Here is a 19,485-nt window from a genome sequence, read left to right on the forward strand (position 1 = left end):
ACGTGGATGGGCCTAGAGACTCTCACACTGAGTGAAGTGAGTCAGACAGAGAATGATAAATATTAAACGGTACTGCTTATATGTGGAATCTAAAAAAAGTCATTTGCAAAACAGAAATAGACCCACAGACACAGAAAACAAAATTATGGTTACCAAAGGGGAGAGAGGTGGGGAATAGGCATAAATTAGGAGATTGGTTTTAAAATAGACACACTACAATATATAAAATAGATAACCGCAAGGACCTATTGTGTAGCACAGGGAACTCTACTCAAGATCTTGTAATAACCTATAATGGAAAAGAATCTTAAAAAGAATAGATTTATATGTATATGGTATAATTGAATCCCTTTGCTCCACACCTAAAAATAACAGAGAATTATAAATCAACTACATTTCAACAACAATTTTTAAAAATTAATTAGACCCTTGAAAACGCATTGAAGAATGACATCCGCATTCCTCACTAGCCCCTGCCCCCTTTTTATTTCTACTTTATTACAAACGAGGAATTTTCAGTCGATTTTACTATTCAAAGTCTCTTTTTCCTTCCAATTTGTAAGAGAACAAAAAAAAAAAATCACTCTTTCCTCAAGAATTTGCTCCTCAGGCCCAAAGTCATACATGTTAACTGGGCCACCTCTTCACCTGCTACTGGACTTGGCACCTGCCCTTTTCCTTAGAAACCAGGTGCCGCCTTCCATTCCCTTGGCCCTTAACACAGAACAATCATTATTCCTGCTTCACCATTTGCCCTCAGGGGCTGAGAAGTTGCATGACTGGTTGCTCATGTCTGACTGACTTAATTCTCCCTGATTCTTCCCTTTTGCATGTCTTCTGATGTGTTGTTCAAAGACATGTGAGAGAGGGGAAGCGTTACTTATTTTAAAACTTGATAAGTGAGTAGAGCTTTTTAATGGGAAATCAATCAACTGCCTCAAACTTAGAAAATTCTTAATCATCCATGGCTGTATTCAAGAAGAGAGATGCCTTCCAAAGACACATCATTAAAAACCATTGGTATAGGATGTTACTTCTATGTGGGATCTAAAAATGTGGCACAAATGAACCTATCTACAAAACAGAAACAGACTCATAGGCAGAGAACAACAGACTTGTGGTTGCCAAGGGGGAGGGAGTGAGATGAACAGGGAATTTAGGCTTAGTAGATACAAACTATTACATAAGCAATTAGATGGTACTGCATAGTGTATGGAACTGTATCCTGTCTCTTGGGATAGACCATGATGGAAGATAATGTAAGAAAAGGAAGGTATGCATATGTTTGACGGGGTCACTTTGCTGTAAACAGAAATCGACACAACCTTGTAAATGAACTATGCTTAAATTAAAAAAAATGAAAAAAGGAGTTCTCGTTGTGGCTTAGCGGAAACGAATCTGACTAGGAACCATGAGGTTGCGGGTTCCATCCCTGGCCTTGCTCAGTGGGTTAAGGATCTGGCATTGCCGTGAGCTGTGGTGTAGGTCGCAGATGTGGCTCGGATCTGGCATTGCTGTGGCTGTGGCACAGGCCAGCAGCTATAGCTCTGATTCGACCCCTAGCCTGGGAACCTTCATATGCCGTGGGTGCGGCCCTAAAAATACAAAAAAAAAAAAAAGAAAACCCCACATTTAATAAACCAATGGTGCAGCTTATTTCTCTGGCACACTTTTATTTTGAAAGAGAGCCCCTTTTCCTTTCCTGTCCAATATTTGATTATGTTAAGAACCATAAAAATGCACCTCAGGCAGTCTTTTGGGCAAGTGGACTGAAACAGAATCAAAACCAATGGCATTTACAAATTTAACAACTGAATGTTTTAAAGTAGAAAATTAAGTATAAAAAGATACAGGCATTCTTGCTTTAGTAACCCACTACCCTTATAATAATTATCACATTTATTGAAACTATCAGAAAAGCAAAGGAAAAATTCACAGAGACAGAAGGTAGGATGGTGACCGCTAGGGATTAGGTAGAGGGATGGCGAGTCGGTGTTTAATGGGTACAGAGTTTCAGTTTGGGAAGATGATAAAAGTTCTGGAGAAGGATGGTATGTGGTGGTTGCCGGACAAAGTGAATCTATTAGAGCCACTGAACTGCTCAGTTAAAAATGGCTAAAATGGCACACTTTATGTATGTATATTTTACCACAATAAATAAATGCAAAAAAGAGAAAAGAAGGAAAGAAAAGGAGAAATGCTAAGATTGGCTACCGGAAATCACCGTTGAATGAAGTGGAATGTGTATTGTTTGGGCCTTAGTAGAAAATAGGCCATAGTTGTCCCGAAATTACTGTTGGGGCAGATCTCTGAAGAAAGAAATGAGGAAAGAAATTTCAACAGCTTAGCATTTATAGGGTACACAATTGGGAGTAAAACACATGTGTAAAATATCATGATAGAAGGCCTTTATTTAAAGTGTGGTGAAGGCCGCTGACTCATTGGATAACTGGAGTATTTGTGGCTTGAGTAATGGCCGAGCCAAGAATCCTGGAGTCAGTTAGACTCTTTCTTCCTTGGGAAAAAAAAAAGGGGGAGGGGGGGGGTCAAGTAAATTCTGTCCCACTCTATCTTGGATATTTTGTTCGACAATGATTTTGACCAACCCCAGATTCCTCCAGCAAGGGAGGAATGTTCAGTGTTTTTGTAACCTTGATTAACTGTGATATTATTCCAAACAAGGACGCATACCCCTATGGGGACAAGAGGTGGAAAGGAAAGAGCTAAATTGGGAATCTGTTTTTGATCCCAGCCAGATGATGGATGCCTCCCGGATGGGGCCAGTGCCGCTTCTGACCTCATCCTACGCAAGGACGCACTTTGACTAGCTGCGCAAACTCTCTGGACTCAAGCGTGAAGCAACTTGATTGGCTCCACTAAGTACCTGAAGAAGGTCAAATTACTCTGATCACGACATGCTAATTATGTCTCTTCCGAAGGTTGCATTTCTTTCTGCGTGTTCTCTGGTTGGGATGAAGTAATCACTTATGACTTGGGTGCTTGGAACCGCCACGGCTAAGAGTTTCTGTTTTCTGTGAAGTCCGTGGCCTTAGGTTGGCAGGAGTCTGGTCATCATCTTAGGGGTGGTGTTGAGTGTGGTCAAGCAAGGATATTCTGGAGCCAGACTTCCGGCCGGACTCCCTGGTCTGCCCCTTAAAAGACGAGATCTTGGGCATTTGCCCCCATTTCTGTGCCTCGGGTTTGTCGTCTCTGCAAGAGGGTGATTGTAATAGATCTTATCATACGTTGTTGAGAAATGTGATTTAAAATTTGTAAAATGCTCAGAACAGTGCCTGGCATGTAGGAATTGGGCCATAAGAGTTCACTATTATTATCATCCATCATTGCCTCTTTGGCTAAAACAGTGAGGTGTTTTGGTGTGGTGGTTCTGTTGCCTGTTAGTATCTGCTCTGGAGAGTTCAAGACCCAGTGGCTACGTCAAATCATCACATTGTGCACATTAAATATATCACAATTTTGTTTGCCATTTACACCTTCATAAAGTGGAAAAAAGGAGGAAAAACCTTCCATGGCTGCTGGATGCATGCATAGCTGAAAGTGAAATGAATCATCCCCGCATTCACTCATTTGTTGACTCACCACGTGCCAGGCATTGGGGATACCGGGTCAATCATGATGTGATTAATTATGATGCTCAGTCTAGTGGCAAAGAGACTTGCTTGAAGAGATTACTATGCAGGATGTAGGTGCAAATATGGAGATGTGTATGAGGAATCACTGTGCTGTGATGGAGGGAAGCTCAGGGGTTGGGGGAGGGTGGAGAGGAATAATCAGGGAAAATTCCTGGAAGTAATCCCCCAAATATGTGGTCAAATGAAACCTGATTTTTTTTTTTTTTTTGGTCTTTTCTAGGGCATATGGAAGTTCCCAGGCTAGGGGTCTAATCGGAGCTGTAGCTGCCAGCCTACACCACAGCTATTGCAACTCGGGATCTGAGCCGAATCTACGACCTATACCACAGCTCATGGCAACGCTGGATCCTTGACCCACTGAGCAAGGCCAGCGATCGAACCCGAAACCTCATGGTTCCTAGTCAGATTCGTTAACCACTGAGCCACGATGGGAACTCCCAAATAAAACTTGATTTTTTTATAACTTTTTTTTGGGTCTTTTTAGGGCCACACCCATGGCGTATAGAGGTTCCCAAGCTAGGGGTCGAATTAGAGCTACAGCTGCCAGCCTACACCACAGCCACAGCAGTGTGGGATCTGAGCCACAACTGCGACCTACACCACAGCTCACGGCAACGCCAGATCCTTAACCCATTGAGCCAGGCCAGGGATTGAACCTGCATCCTCATGGATCCTAGTCGGGTTCGTTACTTCTGAGCCACGACGGGAACTCCAAAATTTGATTTTTTTTTTTAAAGTAGGTAAATGTTTCAGCTTATGTCTCTACAAGATAAGGATTCTCTCTTATAAACAGTATACTGTTATTACCTCTAAAAGAAATAATAATCGTCTCTTAACTATAAACAAATATGTAGTCGATTATCAATAGTCCTGTACATGTCACATTCTTTTTTGGTTGGTTTGAATGAATCAGGATGCAAATAAGCATATCTTGTAATGGGTCTCTTAATCTTAGCTGTCCCTTAATCCATATTAGGTTCCTCCTCCTCTCTTTCTCTCTCTCCCTTTCATTCCTTCTGATGTATTTGCTGAAGAAACTGGATTGTTTATCCTGTAGAGTGTTCCATAGATGGATTTTGCTAATTGCACCTTCATGGCGTCCTATACAATTTCCCCCTCTTCCTTATATTTCCGATAAATATCGTGTTACATTTAAAGGCTTGTTCAGGTTCAGGTTCAATTTCTTTGGTGGGGGTGGGTGGGTGAGCCAAGAAGACTTCACAGAAAGTGTGCTGCATTTCCTTCAGGGGTCACATACTGAAGGGTGGCTTCTCTTTCTGAAATGTTTGCAGCCCTGAAGGCTTAATGGTTAGGGCCACTCATTCATTAAGGTTGCAATGTGGTCCTATTCTAATTCTGTCTTTCCTTCTTTGGCTGGAATCCTATAGAGAATTTTCCCTCATTTATTTTTTGCTTCCTCCATCGTATACACAGTTGGTCTAGGAAAGGCAAGATCAGTGTCTGATTGAAAATCCATGTTAACAGTGGCCCCGTTGGTACCACAAGGTCCGCAACCTTGAATGGCAATGAAATTCTATTCAGCCTACAACTTGATTAAAGCAAGAAGGTGAACACATGGGTTTTTATAAATACTTGGCATGAGAAGAAGTTTCTGCTTACAACATAGCTTTAAAAACACTCTAACTTTCCCCTAAGCTTTTAGTAAAAATAGAGTTTTTTTAAAACAGCAATTACAAAAAGATAATCTTGCTGAACTGAAATCCTAGACTATATCTGATATCATTTTAGTTTTCGGTGACCTACTTACTGCATGGCATGATTTACAGTTGAGGTTTATTGCTTCAGCAAAATAATGCTTCGGTCGTTCACTTACAAAGAAAAAAAAATCCTCTCAGTTTTAGTCTCTAGTATGGAATGGAAACTTTAAATAGTCAAAACTGGCTCAAGGGTCAGTCATCATTAAAACAATTTTGTATCTCAGACCTAAAATAGATGCACACCTTAACATTGATCTATACAGAGCTTGTGTTTCCTAAAAGGTGAAGGAAAAATATATTCCCACAACTGTGGGCAGGATGAGTAAATGATACCCACTTACACATACAAAGGCTAATTAAAAATGGAATGTTTAAGGAGTTCCCATTGTGGCTCAGTGGATTAAGAACCTGACATTGTATCTGTGAGGATGCAGGTTTGATCCCTGGCCTCAGTCAGTGGGTTAAAGATCTGGCATTGTTGAAAGCTGCCGTGCAGGTCACAGATGTGACTTGGATCTGGTGTTGCATGGCTGTGGCTTAGGCTGGCAGCTGCAGCTCCCTTTGGACCCCTGGCCCAGGAACTTCCATTTGCCACAGGTGTGGCCATAAAAAGAAAAAAGGGGGGGGGCAGGAGTGGAACATTTAAGAACCATTGCATTTCAGGTGTTTTGTGACAGTCCCTCATAAATTTAGTCCCAAGGGAAATCAGTTATTTGCATTTGGTTGGCGACTTAAAACCATTACCTATAGTAGAAACAGGAGTGACCTCTGAGCTGCTGGGTGGATTCTTGTGTGACCCCAAAGTGCCCCACCCCCTCCAATGGGAGACTGGTCACCCCAGATCCTGACTAGTTTTCCTCTTGCTCTTTCCTTCCAAATCACATAAATTCTTTGTCTCCAGCTACATTAGATCTATTCAGCGTTTCCCTTTTTCATGCCTCCACAATTCCTTGATATCTACAAAGAGCAGATTGATTTCCACTATGCCAGCAGGAAGCAGTGGGGTGTGCGTGTTGGATGGGCCCTGATTTGAGAAACAAGCCAACAAGGGGAATATTGTCTTTCTTTTCATTCTTTCTTTTATTTTTTTTAGAGCATTTTTCTTTCTTATCCAGATTAGTCTGACCTCAGCCCAAGACAACTGTGTATTACTTTTACCGGCAAACTTGAATGTCGCCTGGGTTGCGTTGGTGGTTTTCCATGAATGTAATGCGATAATCCCAATGGAGCCACCTCAGTCACTTACTACTCTTACCCTGATAAAAATACTTTGTTGGGGCTATTATGATGTCTTTTATTTTTAATCCAACTGAAAATGGAAGTATTACAAGAGCTTAGAAATATTAATGAGAAAATTCTCAGCTTTCCGTACCCAAGTACCCCACTCAGGACGGACTAGAATAAAGTATTTTGCCCCAGTTTTACCGCAAAAGAAACATCTTAACTGAAGCTTTCAAGAGAGGCTTTTAAGAAAGAATCAGATGACACACACGCGTATACAAAATGGACATGCCCTGGCAGATAAAATTAACATTCTCTTATTGCACCTGTAGTGCAAACGGTTATAAAAAGGACTTGCTAAATAATGTACACTCTCCGATGATCTAAAATGCAGCTGTGCTCTTTTCTATTTTAAAAATCCTGAGAGTCAAAGCCTAAGCTAATCCTTTCTTTGTCAGAGTTTCTGTCAACTGATCAGACCCTTGGAACGGTTTTCATTCAAGCCTGATGGGCTAGGAGTTCTCTTGTGACACAGCGGGTTAAGGATCCAGCTTTGTCATTGCGTCAGCTGGGGGTGACTACTGTGACACAGGTTCGATATCTGGCCCAGGAACTTCCACATGCCTCCAGCGCAGCCAAAAAAAGAAAAGAATGATGGGTTTCGGTGAATCTAGCCTACATCATTAAGAGACTGCCCTTAAGCCTTGACGGACCTTCTAGTGTTTGTATATTAACAGATAGAAATGGACTTGCCGTCTGGCTCTCGCTCTTTCTAAATAAACCTGTGCCCAAACCTAACCGGGTGCTGAAAACAGCTGTTTCTCCTCTTTCTGAAGACATGACTTACTTTCGTATTTTACCTCCAGGTGCCATCCTGTTAGAATGATTTGTCAAGTGGCATAGACATTTTAAGTGGGAATCACCTAGAAAATGAGTTTTTCTTGTTTGTTTCAGGAAAACAAAAAGATGTCCCCTCCTCTTGTGGTCATCCAGTGGAGGCACGAAGGAATCCCACCCCTAGTTTGTTTGGATGTCAAGGCTGATGATACCACACAAACACCGAAAGGGTTTGAAACACTTTATCACCCATGGTGGGCTTTCCGCAGGGGGTGGGGGGGGTGGTCGGGGGGGGGTGGGAGGGTGGGGTGGGGGGGGTGGGGGGGTGGTCGGGGGTGGGGTGGAGGGGTGGGGTGATCGGGGGTGGGGTGGGGTGGGGGTGGTCGGGGGTGGGGTGGGGGGGAGTGTCGGGTGTGTGTGTGTGTTGCAGAGCAGGCTCCCAAACCCATCCAAAATAGGCTTCAGAGACCAGCTTGGCTTTTTACATATTAGGGGGTAGCTGGAGTTGAGGATTTCTCCTTGCGTCCCGGAGCTTGTGGGGTTTGAACTTCCCGCTGGTGTCAGAGAGGGGAGCAGCTGGACTTCCTTATCAGCTGGCCAAGGGGTGGGGTGGGAGTGGGGGAGAAGAGGTGGAGGCAGAGGAAAAGGGGAGTGGTGGCGCCTGAGAGCCATCAGGGGGTCAAACATCGGAATGGGGTCAGACTCCATATTACATGAATCTTTACACTGAAGAACACAGGCACTATAAAAATGGTCCATATTTCTAGACTAATGCCAAATGCTGCTCGGGATGTGACGGTTTGGGGGTATTCTCTGGAAGCGTTCTAAAATTCTGCTATATATTTTGTTTTGGGACTTCTAGGGGCAAAACAGTATGTGCAGTCAGCCAATCTTCTCTGTTTCTGATAAAAAAAGAGAAGATTGGATCCATGAGAGTTCCCATTATGGCACAGTGAGTTAAGAATCTGACTTCAGTGGCTCTGATTGCTGGGAGGGCGAAGGTTCCATCCCCAACTTAGTACAGTGGGTTAAAGGATCTGGTGTTGCCAGAGCTGTGGCTTGGATTCAGTTTCTGGCCAGGGAACTTGCATATGCCATGGGTGCGACCATGAAAAACATTAAACAAAATTTAGATAAAAAGTCATAAAATGTCTAGATTATTACTAAAGACATTGAAAAATTGTCCCCTTCAAGCAACTCAACTCTTACTGTTGGTAGACTATTTTCCACTTTCTAACCTAAATCCTTTGTACCCTAGGACAAAGTGTTTCTTGGTTCTCCCACTACACTTGATGGAATGATGGGCAGTCGGAAGTCAAGGGACATTACAGATTGTTGAGGATAATTTTACTTATTATTTAGATGGAGAAACCTAAGGCCTGTAAGTTTCTAGAGTGTTAGCTGAGATCACACAAACCAGAATCCAAGCCTGAGCCTCATCTCTGGTCTAATGCACCTCATCAAAATGAACTCAGAGGGTTTGGTTGTCTTATATTTTCCTAGGCTTTTAGTTACAGTGCTTTCTTTACAGAATGCTAGATTTTTCAAATACTCAAACATGTATATTATTTCCCAATAATATCGTTAAATCTGAATATACTGCAGAATTTTCTAAAATAGAGACCCTATATTTTTTTACACTGAAAATGTTGAATTACATCTTGGCATTGGGTAAGAAACCCAATAATGGATCTTCCCTTTTGTTTAATTCAGTGTGTTTAATTTTAAAATAACATTAAATATTTTCTTTGAATGTTTTCCTCCCTTTTTATGTTACATTTAAGGATTTTTTAAGCATAAACTTTTAATTTTAAGGTGGTTTTAGATTTCCATAAAAGTTTTGAAGACAGTACTGTGAATTTACAAATACTCCATGCTTGGTTTGCCCTGTCAGTGATGTCTCACATTAGTATGGTGTATTTATTGAAGTTAATTAACCAATATTGGTCAATAGTATTAAGTACATTTCATACTTTATTCATAGTTCCTTAGCTTTAGAATTTTTTTTTTTTTTTTGTCTTTTGTCTTTTTAGGGCTGCACCCATGGCATATGGAGGTTCCCAGGCTAGGGGTCGAATTGGAGCTACAGCTGCCGGCCTGTGCCACAGCCACAGCAACGAGGGATCCTAGCTGCGTCTTCGACCTACACCACAGCTCATGGCAACGGCAGATCCTTAACCCACTGAGCAAGGCCAGGGGTCCAACCCACATCTTCACGGATACTAATTGTGTTCGTTAACCCCTGAGCCAGGACGGGAACTCCCACATTTCCTTCACTTTTTACCTAATATTACTTTTCTGTTTCAGGATCCCAACCAGGACACATTATTTTCAGTCACAATGCCTCAGGCTCATCTCAGGCTATGACAGTTTCTCAGACTTTCCTTATTTTGTTTTGATGTTCTTGACAGACCTAAGGAGTACTGCTCAAGTATTTTGTAGAATGTCCCTCAACTAATATCATATGATGTTATTCTTATGATTTGACTGGAGTTACGAATTCTTGGAAGAGACATGACTTATCACTCTTTTTTTAAAAATTTTTTTTTTATTTTTTGTCTTTTTGCTATTTCTTTGGGCCGCTCCCGCGGCATATGGAGGTTCCCAGGCTAGGGGTCCAATCGGAGCTGTAGCCACCGGCCTACGCCAGAGCCACAGCAATGTGGGATCCGAGCCGCGTCTGCAACCTACACCACAGCTCACAGCAACGCCGGATCGTTAACCCACTGAGCAAGGGCAGGGACCGAACCCGCAACCTCATGGTTCCTAGTTGGATTCGTTAACCACTGCGCCACGATGGGAACTCCACTTATCACTCTTGATATTAACTTTAATCACTTCTGCCCGAGGTAGTGTTTGTCAGATTAAGGGTTCTGGAAACCCAGAGAGGACAAGATAGGAAGGACAGAGGTTTTGGGTTTTTTTTTTTTTTTTTGCTTTTTTTGCATGACTTTTATACACAAAATTTACTCCCTTTCATGTTATATACTCTGGAAGAAACTTAAGGGTTAGTTATGCTCCTTCACCTACCTAAGAGTGGAATATGCACATAAATTAATCTGGAATTTTGCATGAGAGGTTTGTCTCCTATCTGTCTGTCTGTCTATCCATCTATCTCATCTATAATATCTATGATAGAATGTACTCATTTATTTACTCATTTGGATTATAATCCAATATTACTTCATTTTGTTTTTTGTTTTATTTTGCTTTGTTTTTTGTCTTTTTAGGGCTGCTCCCATGTCATATGGAGGTTCCCAGCCTAGGGGTCAAATCGGAGCTGCAGCTGCCAGCCTAAACTGTAGCCACAGCAACCTCCTGATTGAGGACAGGGATGGAAACTGTCTCCTCATGGATACTATGTAGATTCATTTCTGCTGAGGCAGGATGGGAACTCCAATATTACTTTATTTTGTTACTTAAATTATTTCAGATTTGGTCATTGAGATCTCTTTCAGTTGACTACTGTCCTTTTGACATAACTATTTCATGTCCTTTTTAAAGCATTTTCCATTTTCCAGCACCATAAGATGTCCCAGTTTCATCTTGTACATTACCTGCACCAGTGCTAGAATCAGCCATTTCTATGAGGAGCATAATTTTTTTTAATTGAAGAATTCTTTTTTTATCTCTGTACTAGAAACAGATATCTGGTTGTGAGGTGCGCTTGTTCTACTGAAATGTCATTGCTTCTAGGTGGTCCTCTCAGCCAACAGATCAAGGAAATATATATGCATATTGAACCCTTTTATACCTCTACAAGTATTTTTATATGTATCCATCTATAAATGAACCTAAACATTAGTTCATACTGATCTCTCCAACTCTAATCTAGTACCACATGGATTATTCTAGCCTCCTTCCCTTGTTTGTAACCTCCCACTCCAACAGAGAGAGACCTGGCTCCCACCATCTGCCTCTCATTTCTTTAATTGTTCAATTCCACTTACACATGTATAGCAGTTTCAGCATTGTTTATCTGGTTTGGGGATTTTTTCAACTTTATCTTTCAAGACATCTTCTGAGTAATTTTTCCCCAATCATCTTTTTTGTTTGCAACATCTCTTTTTCCTTCTCTAATGGTTCCATTTTTAAAATTGTTTGATAATGTTGCCAAGTCCAGGCTGGTAATGCTCACTGATCATTGAGAGAGGAGGTGTTGGGGCAAGGAATAGTGAATGATAATATTGCAAAAGCCAGCACACAGACCAAGAAGATGGTGGACTAATGGCCCAAAGAACATCTTACCCAAGTTAGAAATCAGGCTTTTTTTCATACTAAAAAGGGAGGGGGTGTGGCTTGTTGTTGTAAACTTCTTCTTTTTTTTTTAAATTGGTCTTTTTGGGGCCACACCTGTGGCATATGGAGGTTCCAATTGGAGCTGTAGCCACCAGCCACAGACACAGCCACAGCAACTCAGGTCCCAAGCTGAGTCTGTGACCTACACCACAGCTCATAGCAATGCTGGATCCTTAACCCACTGAGCAAGGCAAGGGATCAAACCCATGTCCTTATGGATGCTAGTGGAGTTTGCTAACTGCCAAGCCACAATGGGGATTCCTGTTGCAAACTTCTTGGTGCCAGAATCCTTTGTTCTTGCAGCTGTCCACAGAGGTCTGGTCACAATGTTCCTATAAACCTCCAATAAGACAAATGTTATTCTCTGTTTTGCAACTTTCTATCTGAAGGGAAGAGTATTATGCCTTTAAAGGTCAAACCTTGAAAATGCACTATCCTGTATATTTCAGGCTATAGGCAATATTCTTTAGCAAAAGATGCAGCACCAACATGACTAAGCATATGCAACGATCACAAGCATTAGAGATCCAGTATGGAGTTAAATTTGTTCTTTGTTTAATAGCTTCTTTTCTCTTTCCTAAGTATATTAATTTCAGTTTACGGAATGCATTCTGTTCTCAGGATTGTCTCTGTTCTTTGGGTTTTTTTTTGTTTGTTGATATTGGCCTTTGTCTTTTGTCTTGGAGGCTTTCTTCAAGTATCTGATGATCTTTGGCTATTTAAAAAGGTCTAATTCTGAGGCATGATGATTTAAAAATTATTAAAGTGCCTAAATAAAACACTGTCTAAATAATTTCCTGTGCTAATCTACAGATTGGTTGTAATTATGAAAAGAAAATGATATTATTGTTGGTGAGCTGTTCATCTGTTGGCAACCAAAAGATATGCCCTGAGTTATAAGTCAGAATCAGGGGCAGAAACTTATCTTTAAAATGTAAAATACACTAGGGAGTATAGTGATTACTACTTTCATACACTAAATAGCTAGCTAGGTAGATACAGAGTGAGGCACCACATAAGCTGATTGGCAGCTGTGCGTCTTGGAGCAGGGCATGTGACTGCAGTGGGTGCCTTCAAGGTGGAGAGCCAGCATTTTCAATGGGGAATCCCCCAGAGAAGAGCCACCACTTTATAATAAATACATTTTATACAATGAGCTGGTAAACACACACAGGGACCAACCTTTCTACCCTTTTCATGAAAAAATATTTAAATTTACTAAATGCAAAAACACTTATGTTTTCCATTTTAAAAAGGTCATGACTCACTAAATTGATTCTAGCAATGATTCAAGACCAAAAGTTGAAACAATTTGGTTCTAAAAGTCTCTGTGAATTGGCCTCTGTTTCTTCATTTTTTTATTTTACCACTCCCTGTCAAATACACTTATCATGTCCAAACTACTTAAAATACTTGAAAATGCTGCGATTTCCCTTGATTCCATATTTTGTACACGTTGTTCCTTTGCCCAGGAAGTCCTCCTCACATTTTTTGCTGGCTAACTTTTTCATGTTCTGAAGCTTCAACATAGACATTATTCATCTTGGAAAACTTTCTGGATCTTTTCTTCTTTCCTATTCTCTACTCATCCCTGGGGAAAAGGAGTTTTATCTCATCGGTTCTCTTTTTTTATTTCTACAGCAATGAATACATATGCCATTATCACATTTAACATGTGCACTTGTGCACACACAGGTGCTACATAACTACTTTTTTGTTGTGGTTTTTTATTTTTTTTTGTCCTTTTTTTTTTTTTAGGGCCACACCTGAGGCATATGGAAGTTCCCAGGCTAGGGGTCTAATCGGAGCTGTAGCTGCTGGCCTATGCCACAGCCATAGCAATGCAGGATCTGAGCCACATCTGCCACCTACACCACAGCTCACGGCGACACCAGATCCTTAACCCACTGAGCAAGGCCAGGGATCGAACCCGCAGCCTCATGGTTCCTAGTTGGATTCATTTCTGCTGTGCCATGACGGGAACTCCATAACTATTGATTTTTATATCTGTGTCTCCTCTAGGCTATATATTCAGGCCAGGCTCTGTGTTTTGTACTGGCATATATCTTCTACATCCACATGCAAGACTTCTGCTTTGCTTTGTTGGGGCATGCAGGCTAGATCTACCTTGACTCAGGAAATTATTCACTAAATCCTAATATCCCTACCCTAAACCTATGTAGAAACAGCCCCTTGAGGGCATTCTCATTGTGGCTCAGCAGGTTAAGAACCTGACTAGTATCCTTGAGGATACAGGTTTGATCCCTGGCCTGGCTCAGCAGGTTAAGGATCTGGCATTACCACAACCTGCAACAGAGGCTGCAGATGCGACTTGGATCTGGCATTATCATGGCTGTGGTATAGGCTGGCAGCTGCAGCTCTGATTCAACCTTTAGGCTGGGAACGTCCACATGCCACAGGTGTGGCCCTAAAAAACAAACAAGAACACAACAACAGTAACAAAAAACAGCCTTCTGAGTCTAGGCCTCAGATCCAACTTGGAGCAATGCTGATTCCATAGTGGGCAATCGCTGCCTCACACCACTGTTGCCCACGAGAGAGAGAGCGAGCTGTGGGCATGGACCTCCAGGTTTGTTTCCAGAAAGAGAGCAGGCCTGCAGCTATGAGCCAGATGTACCCCCAGCATGGGAATAGAACTGGAGAGAGGACTCTGGACTTGGGGTCATCTGGATAAAGCACTCTCCCTCTTTGTCTTGTAGAAGGAAAGAGGTAGAGAAAGGAGTTAGAAACATTTCTCCAATACTGCGTCATCGTGGATATTTATCACAACTCTCTTTCCTCTTTAGAGGCCCGTGATTGAGGGTATTCAGGATCTCATTCTTATATCTGTTCCTCGGCCTTTAGTATAATAGCAATTGGGGTGAGCTATAAGCTCAGCATTTATGATTGGAAGTATAGATGTGGAAAATAATGATGCGGTGAAAGACCAGAATTCATAACGATAAAACATACTATACTCAGAACAAGATAAGGGAGAAGAAAGAAGACAAAGATACTAGAGTATGATATTTTGGTGATTGATAGATTTGAGTGGTTGCCTATCTTTAAAATTTTTTAAATTAAAGTATAGTTGATTTACAATGTTATATTCATTTCTACTGTACAGCAAAGTGATTCAGATAAGAATATATATATATATATACACATATATATTCCTTTTCATATTTTTTCACTATGTTTTGTCATAGGATATTGAATATATTTCCCTGTGCTACACAGTAGGATCTTGCTGTTCATCCATTCTGTATATGATAATTTGCATCTACTAATCTTAATCTCCCAAAGCATCCCACCCCCCACCCCCTTTCCCCTTGGCAATAAGTGATTGCCTGTTTTTTGCAATATCTAAAATGGAATGGGGATGAAAACTATTAAAGAGGAAATTGAGGAATTGTGAGATCTACGTATTAGGAATATCCTTAGCATGAGCATTTAATTGAGGAAAAGATGATGGTAGAGGATCGAATGAATAGTGAGATTAGGTAATGCTAAAATAATTTGAGGGAAAAATAGAACATTATGGAGGCTCACAGATGCCTAGACAGGAAGGACAGAATGGTTATTATGTAAAAAATTAATACTCTCTTATATGTTTATTTATTTATAACTTTTGCAATTAACAGATAGCTTTGTTGCTTATTGTTCTGAAATAACTTACTTTCAGGATCAGAAATTAAGCTCATACCACTACGGACAGTAATGTATTTTGGCTTAAAATAGGAATAATGTTTTAGAAAGGAGAATGCTAGCTGTTGCGACAAACAAACCCAAAATATGTGCGAGGGCGCTGTCATAATATGTTTTATTTCTTACTCATGTATAGTTCAGACTGGATGTTCTTGAGTGGTGGGTGGCTCTCCTCCAAAGATGATTCAGGGACCTAGACTCCTTGCAACTTGTGGCTCCACTTTCTTTAATGTGTGCCTTCCAAGGTCCCTATGCTTAGCTCCATCAGGCTAGCAGGATGGAAATGGAGGAGAAGGTACATTGCTTCTTACCAGCCGGGGCAGGAAGAGACAGATTATTTCTGCCCATGTTCCACCAGTGAGCTCTATTGGTACAGCTTCAAGGGAGGCTGGGAATCTAGTCCCTGGTTGCCAACTGCTTCCCAGTGACAAAGTGATACAATGAGAGGAAGTCCAGGTTTGTGAGGATAATTAGCCATCTTTTCAAGAATGAATATTTAGGGATTGCGTGTATGTATCCATAATTTGTCAAAAAAACCTTGTAATAATTATTAAATTATATTAAATCTTATTTAATTATAATTAAGTAAAATTCAGTAAAGTATAATTAAGTAAATAATTAAAACTTTCAACTATTGTTGATTGATCAAGCCACAAAAAACAATTAGTAAAGATAAAAATGACCCAATTACCATGCTTGATTTAATGGATAAAAATAGAACTTACGAATAGAAAAAGAATTAGAAACCACCCATTCTTCCTAATCACTCAGAGAAAAATTACAAAAAGTGATCATTTTACAGGCCCCAAAGCAAGTTTTCAGACATTTCACAGCATTAGTATCATACCAGATGCAGTCTCTGACTTTAAAAATAAGAATTACCCTTTGGGCTCCACTCTGCCCACTCAGACAGGGGGCATCTCACTCAAAACCAAAACTCCAATCATCCTGCCACCAATTGCCAGGAACACAGGTTGCCATCTTTACCAAGAAAATATTTTTAGAAGCAGCATTTTTATGTGTTTTAAAGATAATTTGCATATTGAAAATATACTTATCTTTTTTCTCACAGTTCATAAACATCACTTGCCCCTTCTATTGCTTCATATCACCCTTTGAATTTGCAAGCCTTAAACATTTTTACTTAACCCTTGTGATGGTTTCTGATGACTTACACATTGAAGGTTGCTTATGAGGTCATTGGATTTGTAAACTTTGCCCTCGCTAGAATTAGGAAGCAAGCTGTGGGACATAAGTGGAGCATTGGGAACATTTAAAATAAATACCAAATTTATTACTATTCCATTAACTCTTACTAAAAATAACAATGTTTGTTTATTCCAATAGAAAACCAGAAGTCATTTTCTTTTACATTGAGAGAAGAGCATTCAACCATGAAATCTGACAAAGACGGAAAGAGCTTAGTTCAAAGACAACCTAAGGAATTCAGGTTATTTGGTAGCCAGAAATGTACCCAATGTTATTTATTTTCTAAATTAAATTTCCCAATGCACACAGACCTCTTAGAAAATCCTGAGCCCCAGTTCTAAATGCATAGCTCCGCAAAGAAGAGTGAAAAAAACAAGCAAGACTATCATGGGAATCCTGACTTTAGATGGAGCAAGGAAGGATTCACGATTACTATACTTTAGTGCTAGGAAAATTGAGGATAACTTACCCCCTTTGTTTTACATGTGAAACTGATGAGACCTAGGTAAAGGGTCCCCCCAAATACTTCAGTTCAGCCATTGGCAATTACAAAAATAAGAGAATGGTCCTCATGGTAGACGACATTTTTGGGTGTCACAAGGGACACCAGAGGGAGGAGAAAGGCTACTGGCCGCATGACAGGGAAGAAACGGGAAGGAGAATACACAGATATGCTCACCGATGCAGTCTTCCTCTGTCCTTATTTCAGTAAGTCTGAGCTTGCCCAACCATTCACTTATTCATATCATTCAACAAATATTACTAAGCTCCTACAATGAGCTAGGTCCATAAATACCGGTCTTCATGGAGCTTATCTTTTAATGGGATGGTTCTCCCCCATATTTAGTGCTTTCAGTGAAAAATTTACAGAAACCTGACACTAAGTTGGGGTTAGCTAGTAAGATCTACACAAAAAGTATAGAATGAGTACTTTAAAAAGTCACATGTCCCATTACACAAACATCACAATGGCTACAATAAAAAAAGACTGGCAAAACGAGATGTTAGGATAAGAATATGGGGCACCTGGAACTCACACATATTGTTGAAGGGAATGTAAAGTGGTACCAGCATGTTGGGAAAAGATCTGACAGTTTCTTGTACGCCAAGCACACATCTAACTTAACAAACAAAAACTCCAAGTCTAGATATTTACCCAAGAGAAATGAAAATATGTCTATAAAAAAATATGTAAGTGTATTTGCAGAATATCTATTTGTAATAACCTCAAATTTGAGAGTCTAGGTGTTCATCCATAAGAGAATAAATAAACTGTAATATATTCATGCAAAGGATACTACTCAGTAATTAAGACAAAAATGATTGCTGTACTAAATATCATCTAAGACGATAATCAAAGAGGAAGAGATAGAAAGGATAATTACTTTCAGGGGAAACTTTTTTTTAAAAAAATCTGTCATCAAAAAAAGATATCGAGATTGGTCCTGGGCTGGACTCTGGCAGTGTTGATCTGAAGGGGGTCTCTTGCTTAATGTTCTGGTTCCTAGTGCTCATCTGGACTCCAATTTTTGGACCTTGGTATTTGATGCTGGAACAATTTAAAACTTCAGTTTGGTTGTTCCCATCGTGGCTCAGTGGTTAACAAACCGGACTAGCATCCATGAGGACATGGGTTCAATCCCTGGCCTTGCTCAGTGGGTTAAGGATCTGGCGTTGCCGTGAGCTGTGGTGTAGGTCTAAGATGAGGCTTGGATCCTGCATTGCTGTGGCTATGGCTATGGTGTAGGTTAGCGGCTACAGCTCCAATTGGACCCCTAGGCTGGGAACCTCCATATGCCTTGGGTGCAGCCCTAAAAATTCAAAAAGACAAACAAAGACGAAAACGAACAAACAAAAAATTGCAGTTTGGACAAATGGGGCCAATAGTGCACACTACCTGACTTCTGGGAGCATTGCCAAGACTGTAAGAAGATGTGACCCAGGTGGCAGAGGCTAGGGATAAGGGCGAGCTCTGGGGAGCTGATAGTGGTTTGTTTCCAATTCAGCCAAGACGACAAGATTTGCAAGCATGCTAAATTCACCCTTTCCCAGACAAGAGTATTTCACCTTTAGTTCTAGTTCCTAAAGTCTTTCTGATAAACTTTTCTGATTCTTAACTGCATTGACAGGGCTGTGTTATTTTTGAACATTTGTGGGACATCAAAAGTATGGGATTTATCAATTAGGCTGAATGAGAGTAAAAAGAAGAGTTTGAAGAGCTTGCAGGGAGCCTGTAGTGTCAATTCGGGATCCATCTATATCTGATCCTTCAAGACTGGGAGCCAAACTGCATAAGTGGAAGTGAGGCTTAAAACTACAAACCTGTTTTCTTTCCCAACTTCTAATTCCGGTCAGTACGCCTGGGTCCTTTTTTCTTTCACATCGTCATTTACCATCTTCCTTACTTCCTGTCAAGCCAGCTCCTCTTTCGCAGCCATTTGGTGCTGTTACTTCCTCTCCCTTTGTCCTGGATCCCAAAAGCATCCTTGTTTATCTGAAATGACGTGGTAACACCTAAAAGGAATAAAGTGATCAAAAGTCCTTCCCATCCTTTCTTCATTTTGGGGTTGGAGATAAGAGGGGGAAAAAGTGAACAGGAAATGGACTGAGATTAGAGCCAATAGCTGGGGGAACAGCTCTCACAAATATTGAGTTAAGGATAAATTTCCAAAGACACTCATTTTCATGAAACTGCCAAAAGCTGAACCTGAATGGGACCACTTTAGGAAAACATGAGAGCGGTCTAGAATGGACATCTACCATTTTCCACCTCCGTGCTAGCTTCTGGGAATACAGAGGGGTGCCCAGTGGTCAACTCCGTGGTAAATATTTATCAGCTC

At 40.7% G+C, this 19,485-nt stretch overlaps 1 long non-coding RNA gene across 2 annotated transcripts in view; it reads left to right on the plus strand.

Moving 5' to 3' along the window:
* Positions 1 to 19,485, plus strand: part of LOC102167708 (uncharacterized) — a 68,171-nt gene that overhangs the window by 40,162 nt on the left and 8,524 nt on the right. For both annotated transcript variants that reach the window (XR_014830808.1, XR_002339623.2), the window contains one exon: positions 7,547 to 7,683. This is a non-coding gene — a long non-coding RNA (uncharacterized LOC102167708). The remainder of the gene's footprint in view (positions 1 to 7,546; positions 7,684 to 19,485) is intronic.

This window comes from Sus scrofa, chromosome 16 (genome assembly GCF_054392235.1).
Source record: "Sus scrofa isolate SSC_HxYL_T2T_F1_AM1 chromosome 16, Sscrofa_HxYL_maternal_Yorkshire_Landrace_v2.0, whole genome shotgun sequence".
NCBI lineage: Eukaryota > Metazoa > Chordata > Mammalia > Artiodactyla > Suidae > Sus > Sus scrofa.